Raw genomic sequence first — 14059 nt, forward strand, 5'->3', positions numbered from 1 at the left:
GAAATACATATTGCCAATTAAATCTAGAAATATGTAACATCATCAAACTGTACCTCTTAACAGACTTAATTAAGAAGAATAATCAACAACACCTTTTTTATGAGGATTTCTAAAAGCACTCACAATGTACAAACTAATAACAGAATTGTAATCCTTAATAGGGGTGGGCGGAATTTGCGAAGTTGCCTTTCGCAAAATTTCGCGAAACGGCAAAAAAACTCCGCAAAAACACGCAAAATTTCACGTGCTGGCAGAGATTTTTGGGCTGATTTAATGCGTTACTGAATTTGAGATTCAACTCGGGCACCTGCTTTATTTATATCTGTAAGTGCCTCCTGTTGAGGTTTAATTTTTGTGACAGGAGCATCGTGCCAGAATGAATCCTGCCCTGCGTATTTACCCAAGAAAATGCCACCATTTTGTCCAATACCTGTACTCAACTGGAGTATTTTCTACTGGCGAATCAGTAAGTGCTACCTCGTTGGGTAAATGTATAGTGCTTTTCCTACACTACAGCTGCATAAAGGGACAGAAGAGTTGTCTACAGCGACCATGTGTGTCTGTAACGTTGCCACCGCGCCGACGGGCGCCGGGGTCCCTCGTGTGAGCTGTCAGTGTCCATCATAGTGGGGGAAAGGGCGGGAAGATGTTGCACACCGCTGGTGTGTGGGCCGGGGCCAAACGGGCGGGGCTTCCATGCAGTTCACATGCCTCTTGTTTATAATAATATAAAGGGCTAGAGACCGATCAGAGCAGCAGATGAGGAGACAGAACCTCCTGGTGTCAGGAACTACACGGGGAGTGCGCTCGAGAAACTCATGGATGCACAGAGCTCCAGCAAGGATTACAGCAATTTGTGGACGGTTGTTAAGGGGAGACAGCACACCTGCCTAGCCTCGACCGTGCTCACGAATGTTTTGTGTGCTGATGATTAATGCGTTACTGAATTTGAGCTTCAACTCGGGCACCTGCTTTACTTATATCTTTAAGTGCTTCCTGTTGAGGTTTAATTTTTGTGACAGGAGCATCGTGTCAGAATGAATCCTGTGCAATATCTAGGCTCTACCCTAATGCCCCTCCCGCATTCTGTTCCGCCGCGGATCGTGGAAGTTTCGACATTTTCGCGTTCCGCGTGGAACGTGAAAATGCCGAAATTTCGCAATTTCCGCGAGCAGAATGGAAATTGTCGCCCACCCTTAATCATTAATACCTTATATGATCATCTTGCAAACAGCACAGTTCTACCTCATTTTACCAAACTATCTATACTTTTGCTATTTTATTAAACTGTACTTTTTAGTGAGAATAAATATGCATAGCCAATAAACTGCACCTTATATAAACTTTTTTGAAAATGCATTCTTTATCCTTATTAAACCAATTATTAAAAAATAAGAAGCATCATTCAAATATACCTTTCAAGACACTTATTAATATATATATTAGTGCAAATACTATTTTTTAAACAAACTTTAAGTACAATAAAATTATCCCAATATATATCTGTGCCTTTAATAAATTAATTTAACCAGCAAAGTTTCATAAAAATGTCAAATTTATATTACATAAATCTCTTTAAAATATAACTCACCTTTTAAATAAATCTGTTGAATGAAAAATCTCACACACTCAGTCAGCACACTCTCCAATGTAAAACCATTAATGGCAAACTTTCCCTCTAATTTTCAATACATATACACATAACCCACAAATGGCATTGCTTCCCAGTGTTTTTTCAAATTGAAAAACGATTTTCCATTGGTCACAGAGAATAATACTTTTCAACTGACATCTTCACCCTTTGTCCTTAATATGAGTTTCCATACCAACAGGTCATGCAACATTCAACTTAGCTGCCAGGTCACAGGTTCACCACACAATGTTGCAAATGTCAACAGCAGGTGTGGTTGGCTTTGCAAAGCATGCCCTTATCCTTTCTGCTGTACCTTTCAAACATTTCAAAATAACCAATAAGAAACATGCCTTCTAAACAAACTAAAATGCACCCTATATTTGAATGTAGAGTGTTCTTAAACAGCCAATCAAATCTCTACTTTCTTAAAAACAGCATCTTGACCACCATTTTACATAGATTTCATTCTACCACCTGCCTACCTCAGGTACAGACATCTTCTGATTACCTACAGAGATCCCTTCAGGATGCTTTCAGTGTGGATTGTTGGGCACAGTTATGTTTTCTGGTGCAAAAGGTATGCTGAAAGCAGAGGTATTGACAAAGACCTAGCTTTACAAAATGTAGATATTAAATGGATTGGTCAAAGAGGATTGAAGTGGCACCAATTGATGCCATTGGTTAAATCCTTTATGCACTTCCAACCCCTGACCTCATGATTGTACACTGTGGTGGCAATGACCTAGGCACATCGACTGGGGTAGGTCTGGAAATGCTAATGAAGAACACCTTTGCAGAATTGATGTTGCTTTTCCTCCAAACTGCCTGTGTCTACTTAACATATGCCAAAGACTGAAATGGAAGTGGTCCAATCAATTTTGTACTCAGATTGAGAAAGTTAGAAAAAACGTCATTAAAGCTGTTTCTGCTTATCTCAGAGACCATAGTATGGGGTCCATATACAACAACAATCTGCGTTTTAACCCCTTCAGCGCGGCGCGGATTTTCGCGTTGTGCTGAAAGTTCTATTGCGCGGGCGGGGCCATGATGGAGCGGTTCCGTCATGCGCACAGCGCAACCGGCGCTCATGACGGAACCGCTCCGTCATGAGCGTGGAAGGAGTTAATATGGATGGCATACACAGGATAGATGGTGTACATTTCACAGATGAGGGAAACCGAGTCTTTCTCAACAACTTCAGACTCTGCTTCGGCACTTACATGTTGCTTCAAAAATCTCCCAATGAACACAAGGGCTCTTTTTAGAGACATCCAAGATGCTACCATCTAATATAGCTTTTTTGTATTAGGAGTCGTGCACCCAGCGCGATTAGGAGTCGCGCACCCCTCGCGTTCACACAAAGGGTCCGCGCTGGGAGTCGTGCACCTCTCACGTTCACACTAGTGGTCCGCGCTGGGAGTCGCGCACCGTTCGCGTTCACACTAGGGGGCCGCGCTGGGAGTCGCGCACGCCTCGCGTTCACAACAGGGGGCTGTGCTGGGAGTCGCGCACCCTTTGTGTTCACACCATGGGGCCACGCTGGGAGTCGCGCACCCCTCGTGTTCACACCAGGGGGCCGCGCTGGAAGTCACGCACCCTTCGCGTTCACAGTAGGGGGCCGTGCTGGGAGTCGCGCACCCCTCGCATTCACACCATGGGGCCATGCTGGGAATCATGCACCCCTCACGTTCACACCAGGGGGCCACGCTGAGAGTTGCGCACCCCTCACATGCACACTATGGGCCGTGCTAGGGACGCGACTCCAAATTTTTCAATAAAAAAAAAAAGCCTCCTACCAGTAATTTATATTCACCCCGGGGACTCCATCCCCTGGGGCATATGCAGTTCGTAGGGGACTGTGGGAGGAGCCCCAATGCCCCCATGGTCCCACCAGCTCCCCGCATCCTGTGAGAGCCGGCATTGATTTTCCACATGGGGAGCTGCTAACATGCCGCTCCCCGTGTGGAAAAGCAATTCTGCTCAGGATTTTGGAAGAGAGAGCAGGTTTCCCTGCTCTCTCTTCCAAAATCCAAACCAGAGTTTGCTAGCATAGGGTGGAAGACCATGCTCCCACACTACCGTAGCACACAACAGTGTCCCAGGGATGGGCACCCCGGGACACTGTAGGAGCCGGCCCTGGGGGGGTGGCGGTCCCCAGGGCCATCACAGGCTCCAGGAGGGGGGCAGCACAGCCCCCCTCCCAAACATTCCAAAGCCCCTGGGAGGTGGTGGTCCCTGGGGCATGTGTGGGGGCTGCAGCCCCCTCACATATTTTTTTTTATTTAAAAAATATAGCCCCGGGGCTGCAGGGGCCTCCGTGGGCCCCTGTTTTTCATTCCACAAATCCCCCCAGGACCTGGCCCACCCGGGGGGTTAAAAGTAACAAAGCAAGGAAGCCCTCTCTTCATTTTTTAAAAAATTTTCTACCGGATCCGCGCACCCTGCGCACATTCCGCTGATTTAAAAAAAATCTTTTTGGGGCACTGGGGGTCCTTGTGGGACCCCCTGAGCAGGCCTAGGGGGTCAGATTGTTTCTTTCCTGCCCCCTTTTCTTCTTTGTCACCTTTGTTTCCCTGTTTTCTTCTGACTCGGTTCTACTGAGTCACAAAATGGCTGTCAATACTTCCTGGTTTGGAATATTGATAGCCAATTAGAATAAAGCTCGTGGTCGGGAGAGTGCGCGAATCCACCGCGTGGATCCACAGACCCTGCGTCCCTCTAAATATCGAAATATTTTTTTTTGATTTTCTCAGCAACTACTGAACGGATTTACACCATTTTTGAAAAGGTCGCTTTCTGAGCCAAGCAGTACCTTTTTGCCAAATTTGGGGTATTCAGTAGTTTCAGCTGTATCCTTGCATAAAGTTTCCTATGGGAAATTGATTTTTTGACTCTTATTTTTGGAATTTCTCAGCAACTCCTGAATGGATTCACACCATTTAAAAAAAAGGTCTCTTTCTGAACCAAGGGCTACCTTTTTGCTAAATTTGATATTTATTCCTTCAACAGTTCGGGCTGTAGTCTTGTCTAAAGTTTCCTATGGGAAATACCTTGGAGAAAACACGTTTTGGGACCCCCTATTTTTCTCGGCCCCCGCTTGGCGAATCACCCCGAAACTTTCAGGATAGGAGCTGACCGGAGTGAGACCAATGTTTCGAAAATTTCACGAAATTTGTCAACTGGCACCAAAGTTATTAGGAAAAGAAAAAACGCTTTTTAAATAGAAACAAGGTCCTAACTATAACTACTTACTGGCGACCGCCAGTAGGTAATAGATCTTGCTATCTTGCTCTCTCTCTCTCACTCTCTCTATATATATATATATATATATATACTCCTTCTTGTATTTCCTCATAAAAGAATGGAACGGACTCCAATTAATTAGTGCTTGCAAGTATTTATTTGTTGCTTCTTGCTGCCAAGACGCGTTTCGGGCTACCCAGAGTCCTAGATCACATGACATATATAGTAATGAACACCTTCACTTTTCCTGTGAAAGAACGAGCCACTCCGGTTGAGATTGAAAAGATAAGTTTTTACTGAAAAGAAAACAGATGCGTTTCAACTTCCTCACAAAGTCTTGGTCATATATATATATCAAACACACTCGTTGCCTGCTGTAGAGGACGCCACACCACAGGTAAGAATTCGGCAAATCTGTTTATTGATGGAAGCAGCAGCGTGAGCACAACTCAGTCCACACAAATCAATAGTCCAGTCCCGACGCATTTCGTATATCACTTCCTCAGGGGCATTGGGCTTGAAAGCAACAGGAGAGCACTTTTGGCGGCATCTTTTTAAATTCCAAACACCCCGCCTCAGTGGGCGTGGCCCTCACGGTGGCCTGCTGGTACTTGTAGTGCCCGCCGTTTTCCTCAAGTGAGTTGCGTGCTGTTGGCAGTCAAAATAAAGTTCATAACATCACAGTGGATCGTGGCACCAGGTTGCAGTTCACTGCCACAACTTGTAATCCCTTCAAAAACGGCACCCGTGCCATAGGCAAATCCGCCGATTGACGGATTCGCAGGAATGCTGTAAACAGCATTGGGTCGTCTTCTGCGGCTCAGGCTAGCCGCTAAACATCGAACACACTCGGTTGTCTGCTGTAGAGGACACCACACCACAGGTAAGAATTTGCCAAATCTGTTTATTGATGGAAGCAGCAGCGTGAGCACAACTCAGTCCACACAAATCAATAGTCCAGTCCCGACGCGTTTCGTATATCACTTCCTCAGGGGCATTGGGCTTGAAAGCAACAGCAGAGCACTTTTGGCGGCATCTTTTTAAATTCCAAACACCCCGCCTCAGTGGGCGTGGCCCTCATGGTGGCCTGCTGGTACTGGTAGTGCCCGCCGTTTTCCTCAAGTGAGTTGCCTGCTGTTGGCAGTCAAAATAAAGTTCATAACATCACAGTGGATCGTGGCACCAGGTTGCAGTTCACGACATTGGGAACAGGTATGCCCAATGGAGAATCTTGATGTGCGGAACAAGCTGGGAGATGATACAACGCTGCCCACTGTGGATTATAGTTAGATTTTGGGTCCAGTCATGGCGACTCACTTGAGGAAGACAACAGCACTACAATGCCCAGCAAGCCATGCGGGTTGACACGCCCATCAGGGCGGGGAGAGAATATTTGAGGTGGTGCTGCGGAAAAAGCCGTGACTGAACTCATTCCAAAAAGCCCGCAGCCCTTGATGAAGTGCATTGCACGAAAAGCGTCGGCCAGGACTTGATGATCAAGCGAAGTTCTTTTCCACTGCTTGCGATGTATTTCTCCATTAAATGAAGTTGGCTACAGTTACTTACCTGTCGTGGGCCCTCATTGCAGGCAACTTTGAAGCTCATATATATATATATATATATATATATATATATATATATATATATATTCACTGAAAAAACCATAGGTTTCACACATGTTATAGTTAGCGGAAATTTTACTGATAAAAAACCAGTGAAATTGCCCCGTTATAGTTAGTGCTGGCAACTATAACTCACGCGACCGCAATCCTCTGCTGATGCTAATAGTTTATTTAGACACTTATTTGCCCATGTCTTCTTCCATACATTTTTAGCTATACATATATTACAAATATTTTTTTTTCATAAAGACACATATGTCATCAGCAGAAGATTGCGGTCGCGTGAGTTATAGTTGCCAGCACTAACTATGACGGGGCAATTTCACTGTTTTTTATCAGTAAAATTTCCGCTAACTATAACATGTGTGAAACCTATGGTTTTTTCAGTGAATTTGCAAGGTTTTTTAAATGCTAATTCCTAACTATAACGTGTGTGAAACCTATGGTTTTTTCAGTGAATTTGCAAGGTTTTTTAAATGCTAATTCCTAACTATAATATGTTTGATACCTATGGTTTTTCCAGTGTCTTTGCAAGATTTTTAAAATGGTAATTTCTAACTATAATGTGTCTGATTCCCAAATTCATTTAATTTGTATGGTTTTTTAAATGCAAATTTTTTTTATGTCATTTTTTGTAAGCCTTTTTATATAATAATTTATGTACTATATCCTGCATTATGGAAAGGTTTTTTTTTTTTAATGCATTTTTTTCCGTGCGCGTACGGTAAGCTGACGCTACGCGCATGTAGGATACGCGTACGGTAAGCTGACGCTACGCGCTCTGGACGTCATTAGTGCAGCGCGCCTACGTGATACGTGCGTGCCGTACGCGTATACCCGGAAGCAACGTCGCGGTTACGCAGGGGCGTGTAATGCGCATGCGCCATACGTGATACGTGCGTGCCGTACGCGTATACCCGGAAGCAACGTCGCGGTTACGCAGGGGCGTGTAATGCGCATGCGCGATACGTGATACGTGCGTGCCGTACGCGTATACCCGGAAGCAACGTCGCGGTTACGCAGGGGCGTGTAATGCGCATGCGCGAAAGTGACGTAAGCGCACCGTAAGCGTCACGTGCGCGCACGGAAGGTCATGTGACTTACAAAGATCACTTTTTATTGGTTGAAATTACTTTCACTTCCAGAAACTTCCCACACCACACCCATTCCCCTCATTACTGCTTGAAAGAACACTTTTCATTGGTTGAAACTACTTTCAGTTCCAGATTCTTCCCACACCACACCCATTCCCCTCATTTCTGCTTGTGATTCTCTAGGAGCAGGAGCTGGATTGACATTGGGATACAATGGCAGAACAGCAGACCTCTTCTGAGAGTGAGGCCAGCAGCACCACCATGATCCAGAGAAGGAGGAAACAAAAGACTTCTTTTGTATGGGAGTATTTCACTTTTCCAGAGGGGGAGAAAAAGGTGAATGCTCAATTGGTCACTTGCATACTTTGTGATCGTGTTTTATCAAGAGGAAATCCAAGGAAGAAATATTCCTTTGGAAATCACTCTATGAAGAGACACCTTCAGGACAGACACCCAAGGACCTTTGCTCGACATACTGGAGAAATCTCTTCAGTAAGTCACCAGAGCCCAGCCTCAGATGCTCAGCCGAGTACATCATCGGCAGCTCAGCTGAGCCCTTCCTCTGTTGTTGGAGCATCACCTTCTTCTTTTCCTTTGGACATCAACCCTCGATTTGGGAGTGTTGAAATGAGGTGTACAAAATGTGGTGGTCTTATTGTTTTTGGGGAGGTCAGTCTTCCCCTTATTAACAATAAGATAGACCAGCATGTTTGTAGACGCTCATAATATTCCCATTCTTTCTTTCCTCTATCCCTGTATGAACCCAACGGCTCTTATAAGAGCCAACCTTACCTCACAATTTCTTTTATTTTTTTTTAGCTTTCCTTTTTGCAAATTTTTTTTTGCCGTGCGCGCACGGTACGCGTAATTCCGCGAATTTCGCGGAATTTCGCAGATTACACCGTGCGCGTACGCTACGCGCATACGGCGATTTTTCGAAAAAAAAATAAATTTCATTTTTGCCCTTGAGGGTCCTTCTGGGACCCCCTGACCAAGGCTAGGGGGTCAGGAACTGTCGAGCCTGCCCCCTTTTCACATTATCCACCTTTTTTATTCACCCCCCTGACAGTGCGAGTGAGAAAATGGCGGCCGCTGCTTCCTGGTTTCGACCGATTCGAATGTTTACTATGATCTAACAGCCAATCAGAATCGCGCTCGCGCACGGCACCGTACGCGTACGGTAAGCTTACCGTAAGCGCACCGTAAGCGCACGGTAAGCTGCCACAGATATATATATTGATTTAAATGCTATTTTCTCAGAATCTACTGAACAGATTTACACCAAACCTACAAAAGGCACTTCCTTGACCTGAGGACTACCTCTCTGCCAAATTTCAAGTAATTCTGTTCAGCCGTTCGGGCTGTAGCTGTGTCTAAAGGTCCTATGGAAAAATGCATGGGAAAAACGCGTTTTGGGACCCCCCTTTTATCTCAGCCCCCGCTTGACGAATCCCCCCGAGACTTTCAAGGTAGGAGCGGAGCGTAGCGCCCCACCTATTTTGAAAAATTCGCGAGGATTCGTCGACCGGCGCCAAAGTTATTCAAAATAGAATGTTGAGGTTTTCCTATGGAAAAGGGGTCCTAACTATAACTACCTACTGGCGACCGCCAGTAGGTAATATATATATATATATTCACTGAAAAAACCATAGGTTTCAGGCACGTTATAGTTAGGAATTAGCATTTAAAAAACCTTAGAAATTCACTGAAAAAACCATAGTTAGCTGGACTTTTCACTAGTACAAAACCATTGAAATTCCCCCGTTAAAGTTAGTTCAGCTAACTATAACTCGCGCGCCCGCAATGCACTGCTGATGATGTCACATATTACATCACTCATGACATGGTCAGTGACATCACTCATGACATCACTGATGACATCTCAAATGACATCACTGATGACCTCACTGATGACATCATCCAGTGAATGTGTGTTTTTCTGAAAATTAAATATGTTTTATATATGTATATCTCAAGGTCGATGGAAGAATAAATGGGTATATTACTGTCTAAATGGATGATTTCTTTTTGAAAAATTGATTGTGTAACTGACTGATTAAGTGTATCATAGTGAATACATGGCTTAGTGAGTAATGTTTAAATATATAAATATCTGTATCATTTTTTCACTTTGTGTATAAGTGGCTGCATGGGTTGGTGAGTAGCTACATGGGTGTCTATATAGGTTATTAGTTGGTTTTTTGAGTATCAGTATGAGTGTCTGCATGGTTTGGTGGGGGGTATTACGTAGTGCATAGGTGCATGAATGAGTGACTCACTGTTTGTATGTGTTGAACAGAGCATGTGTGCAGGACTGCATGGGTGGATGTGTGTGTGTATGGGTGTGTTAGTGAGTGAATGAGTCAATAGAGTCTTTATGAGTAACTACATATGTTTAAAACTAGTATATGTGACTATTGGTTTATATATGTGAGTATATGTGAGAGTGAGAGATTGAAAGAGTTCCTGTATGAATAAGTATGTATTTCTATAAGTGATTGTTTAAAAGACTAAGTATGTGTAAGTTTCCGTAGAAGTAAGTGTGGTGGTGTGTGTATAACTGTATATGCAAGTAAATGTATGTTTGATTCTTTATTAGCATGAGTGACTATGTGTGTGAGTAGCTCTATGGATGAGTGGCATTGTGTAACAGGATGTATAGGTGTATGAGTACATATGATAAGTGAGTACATGTATGAGTGACTGTATTGGACTGTTGGTGAATGAGTGGATGTGTATGTGGATCTTAGAATTACTGAAGAGGTTGTTGTAACTGTTATTGGTATGTCCATTCTTATGTAAATTTTAGTCTCTATTTTTGAATGTGTGTATCAAAGGTTTTATTAGGGGAAGAGGAGGTCTGCCACTCTATCACAAGGATGATGTCATCAGTGAGGTCATCAGTGATGTCATTTGAGATGTCATCAGTGATGTCATGAGTGATGTCACTGACCATGTCATGAGTGATGTAATATGTGACGTCATCAGCAGTGCATTGCGGGCGCGCGAGTTATAGTTAGCTGAACTAACTATAACGGGGGAATTTCATTGGTTTTTTACGAGTAAAATGTCCAGCTAACTATAACATGTGTGAAACCTATGGTTTTTTCACTGAATTTCTAAGGTTTTTTAAATGCTAATTCCTAACTATAACGTGTGTGAAACCTATGGTTTTTTCACTGAATTTCTAAGGTTTTTTAAATGCTAATTCCTACGTGTGTGAAACCCATGGTTTTTTCAGTGAATTTTTACGAGTGGTTTTTTACGAGTAAAATGTCCAGCTAACTATAACATGTGTGAAACCTATGGTTTTTTCACTGAATTTCTAAGGTTTTTTAAATGCTAATTCCTAACTATAACGTGTGTGAAACCTATGGTTTTTTCACTGAATTTCTAAGGTTTTTTAAATGCTAATTCCTACGTGTGTGAAACCCATGGTTTTTTCAGTGAATTTGCAAGGTTTTTTAAATGCTAATTGTTTTTTTTTTCTTCTATTTTTTTTAACATATTTTTATTTAAATTTTCTTACCTTTTATAAAGACTATGGTTAAATTTTTAAAATTCTTTAATATGTTTTTTTTAAATATATTTTTTAAAATAAACATGTAAAATTTATTTGCAGTACATTTTTTTAATTATTTTTTTAGTACGCGTACCGTAAGCTTACGGTAAGCGTACGGTTTACGCAATGCCCGTAATTTTTCTACGCTGCTTGCGTATAGTTACGCAATTTGCGTAGCCGCGCGTACTCCGCGTGGGACGCGTGCGCGCGTACGCTACACGCACACGTTACGCGGAAGTGTCGGGTAGTGACTGTTATGCGCATGCGCGCAAGCGCGTGTCTTTTTTACGCGCATGCGCACTTTTGCCGTAAGCGTACCGTAAGCGTACGGTAGGTCATGTGATCATGAAACACAACTTTTGATTAATTGAAACTACTTTCAGTTCTAGAACTCTCCTACACCACACCCATTCCCCTCATTTCTGCTTGTGATCCCTTAGGAGAAGGAGCTGGGTTGTCTTTGTGATACGATGGCAGAACAGCAGAGCTCTTCTGAGAGTGAGGCTAGCACTAGCAGCACTACCTTGAGGCAGAGAGCGAGGAAACAAAAGCCCTCTTATGTATGGGATTATTTTACTTTTCCTGAAGGCCAGCAAAAGGTAAATGCAACTTTAGTAACTTGTAAGCTGTGTAAGCGTGTACTTTCAAGAGGTAATCCTGACAAGAAGTATTCCTTTGGGAATCATACCATGAAGAGACACCTCAAGGATGTACACAGAAGGACACATGCTCGACTTTTTGGAGGTAACTCTTCAGAAAGTCAACCAAGCACATCCACAGCAGCTCAGCCTGGACCATCATCTGCAGGGCTGACTCCTTCTTCTGCAGGTCAGGTGAGCCCTTCATCTGTGGGGGGAGCATCTCCTTTTGCTGGCCCTCTGGAAATTAACCCTCGGTTTGCGAGGGTTGATATTCGATGCGCCTCTTGTCATGATCTAATTTGTCATAGGGAGACCAGTGTTTCCCTAGTGAACAACAAAATAGATCAGCACACTTGTCGCTTTGACTAATTTTCCCAGTCTTTCTTTCCTCTGTCCCTGCATGAACACAACGGCTCTTTTAAGAGCCAACCTTATCTTTCATCTTTTTTTTACATATGTTTTTTAAAAACTTTTTTTATTTTTTATTTACCGTACGCGTACGGTACGCGTAATTTTTTTTTTTTTTTTAAAAATAACACTAAAAATCAATTATCACATTACAAGGTCCTTGAGAGACTACAATTATTATTATTGACTTACCATACCCACTCAAAAAATATTTATTCATTTGTTTTAAAAAAAAAAATGCTTGAAAAATGGTTCTAGTTTTCGAAATTTTTCTATATCAATCTGAAAAAAAAGAAATAAGTATTCATATTTTTAAAACATTTTATAATACAGTACACATATTTATATATTTTTCAAAAAATATTTTTGCCTTATTTTTGCTGTTTTCAGAATATATTGCATTTCACTATAAATTGTGAAAGCAATTGCATTCATCATTTTACAGCGGGCAAAAAAAAATAACAATCTCAAAGATTGTATTAAAAAATCCCAGAATCTCTTTTTACTTAAACTTAACATTATAGAAATGCATAATATTCTAAAAAAATATCATCTAATACCAATACTTATTTCTTTAAAATACCGTCTGATATGTTTGTTTCAGAAGTATAATCACAATATTATATCTCAAATAACTTCACAATACATCTGATTCCATTTCCTTTAGGCCAAATAGTAATTTTAAAACATTTTTGGGAATAAATTTCCAACGGTAATCCAATAAAATTCTAAAGTTTAATTTGTCCAGATCTCACCGATTCTCTGTAACATTTTGGTTCACGAAAATTTTTTGAATAATTTATTAAGTCCACAATAGAATTGGTTACTTTTCCGCATGGCCAAATAGTAATTTTTAAAATCATTTTTGAAAAAATTTCCAATGGCACTCCAATAACATTCCAAAATTTAAATTGTACAGATGTTACCGATTATCTCTAAATTATTGGTTTTTGAAAGTTTCATTAAAAATTTAAAAAGTCCACATTACAATTGGTTATCTTTCCATTAGGCCAAATGATAATTTAAAAAATCTTTTTTTTACAAAATTCCAATGGTAATCCAGTAAAATGGTAAAATTATTTTGTCCAGATCTTGCCAAATCTCTCTAAAATTTAGGTTTCAGGAAGATTAGATAGGAATTTGCTAAATCAAAAGGCAAACGTTGTTTGAAAATCAATTGGGAATCATTACACAGTGTCCAGCCTTTTTCACATTTAAGATAAACTGTGTAATGTCCAGAAGTAACAGTAGGTCCATCATGGAAAATTATTGCAAAAGTTACAAAAGTTTTTCCTGAAATTGATAATTGCTGTCCTGTAAACTTCTTTATTAAAGTATCCAATTTTGAACCATGAGCTCTACATCGTTGCATCATTAAAATTACATACTGTCCGTATTCCTTTAAAATTAATGTTGAAAACATGTCAGATTTACACTCACCGCATTTCATGCTATGATTAGCATCTTTAACTAATTTTGCAAAAGTGACTGTTTTACTCTCTGGCAATGTCAAATAAATAAACCTTTCATTATCAACATTAGAGCCACATATATTATAACAGTTTTCACAACTATGTTCCCATTTATAAGAGAGACCAAACATATTTTCAATGGGAACCCCTTCTTCTTCCAGTACCTGAAGAAAATACATCAAAAATTCGTGTGCATCTTGCTGTTCATTTTGAGAAAACTGTGTTCGTCCTGAACATATATCTAAAAGTTTTCTAATTTCAGTAGCACTTTCTATTTGAGTTTTATCTTTACTCAGCTTTTGAAAAAGGAGACTCAGCTCAGAACAGAATCTTTTTCCCTGATTTACTATTATCTGCTCTTGCAAACTTTCCAGATAAAATGCA

This window comes from Triturus cristatus, chromosome 2_2 (assembly GCF_964204655.1).
Source record: "Triturus cristatus chromosome 2_2, aTriCri1.1, whole genome shotgun sequence".
NCBI lineage: Eukaryota > Metazoa > Chordata > Amphibia > Caudata > Salamandridae > Triturus > Triturus cristatus.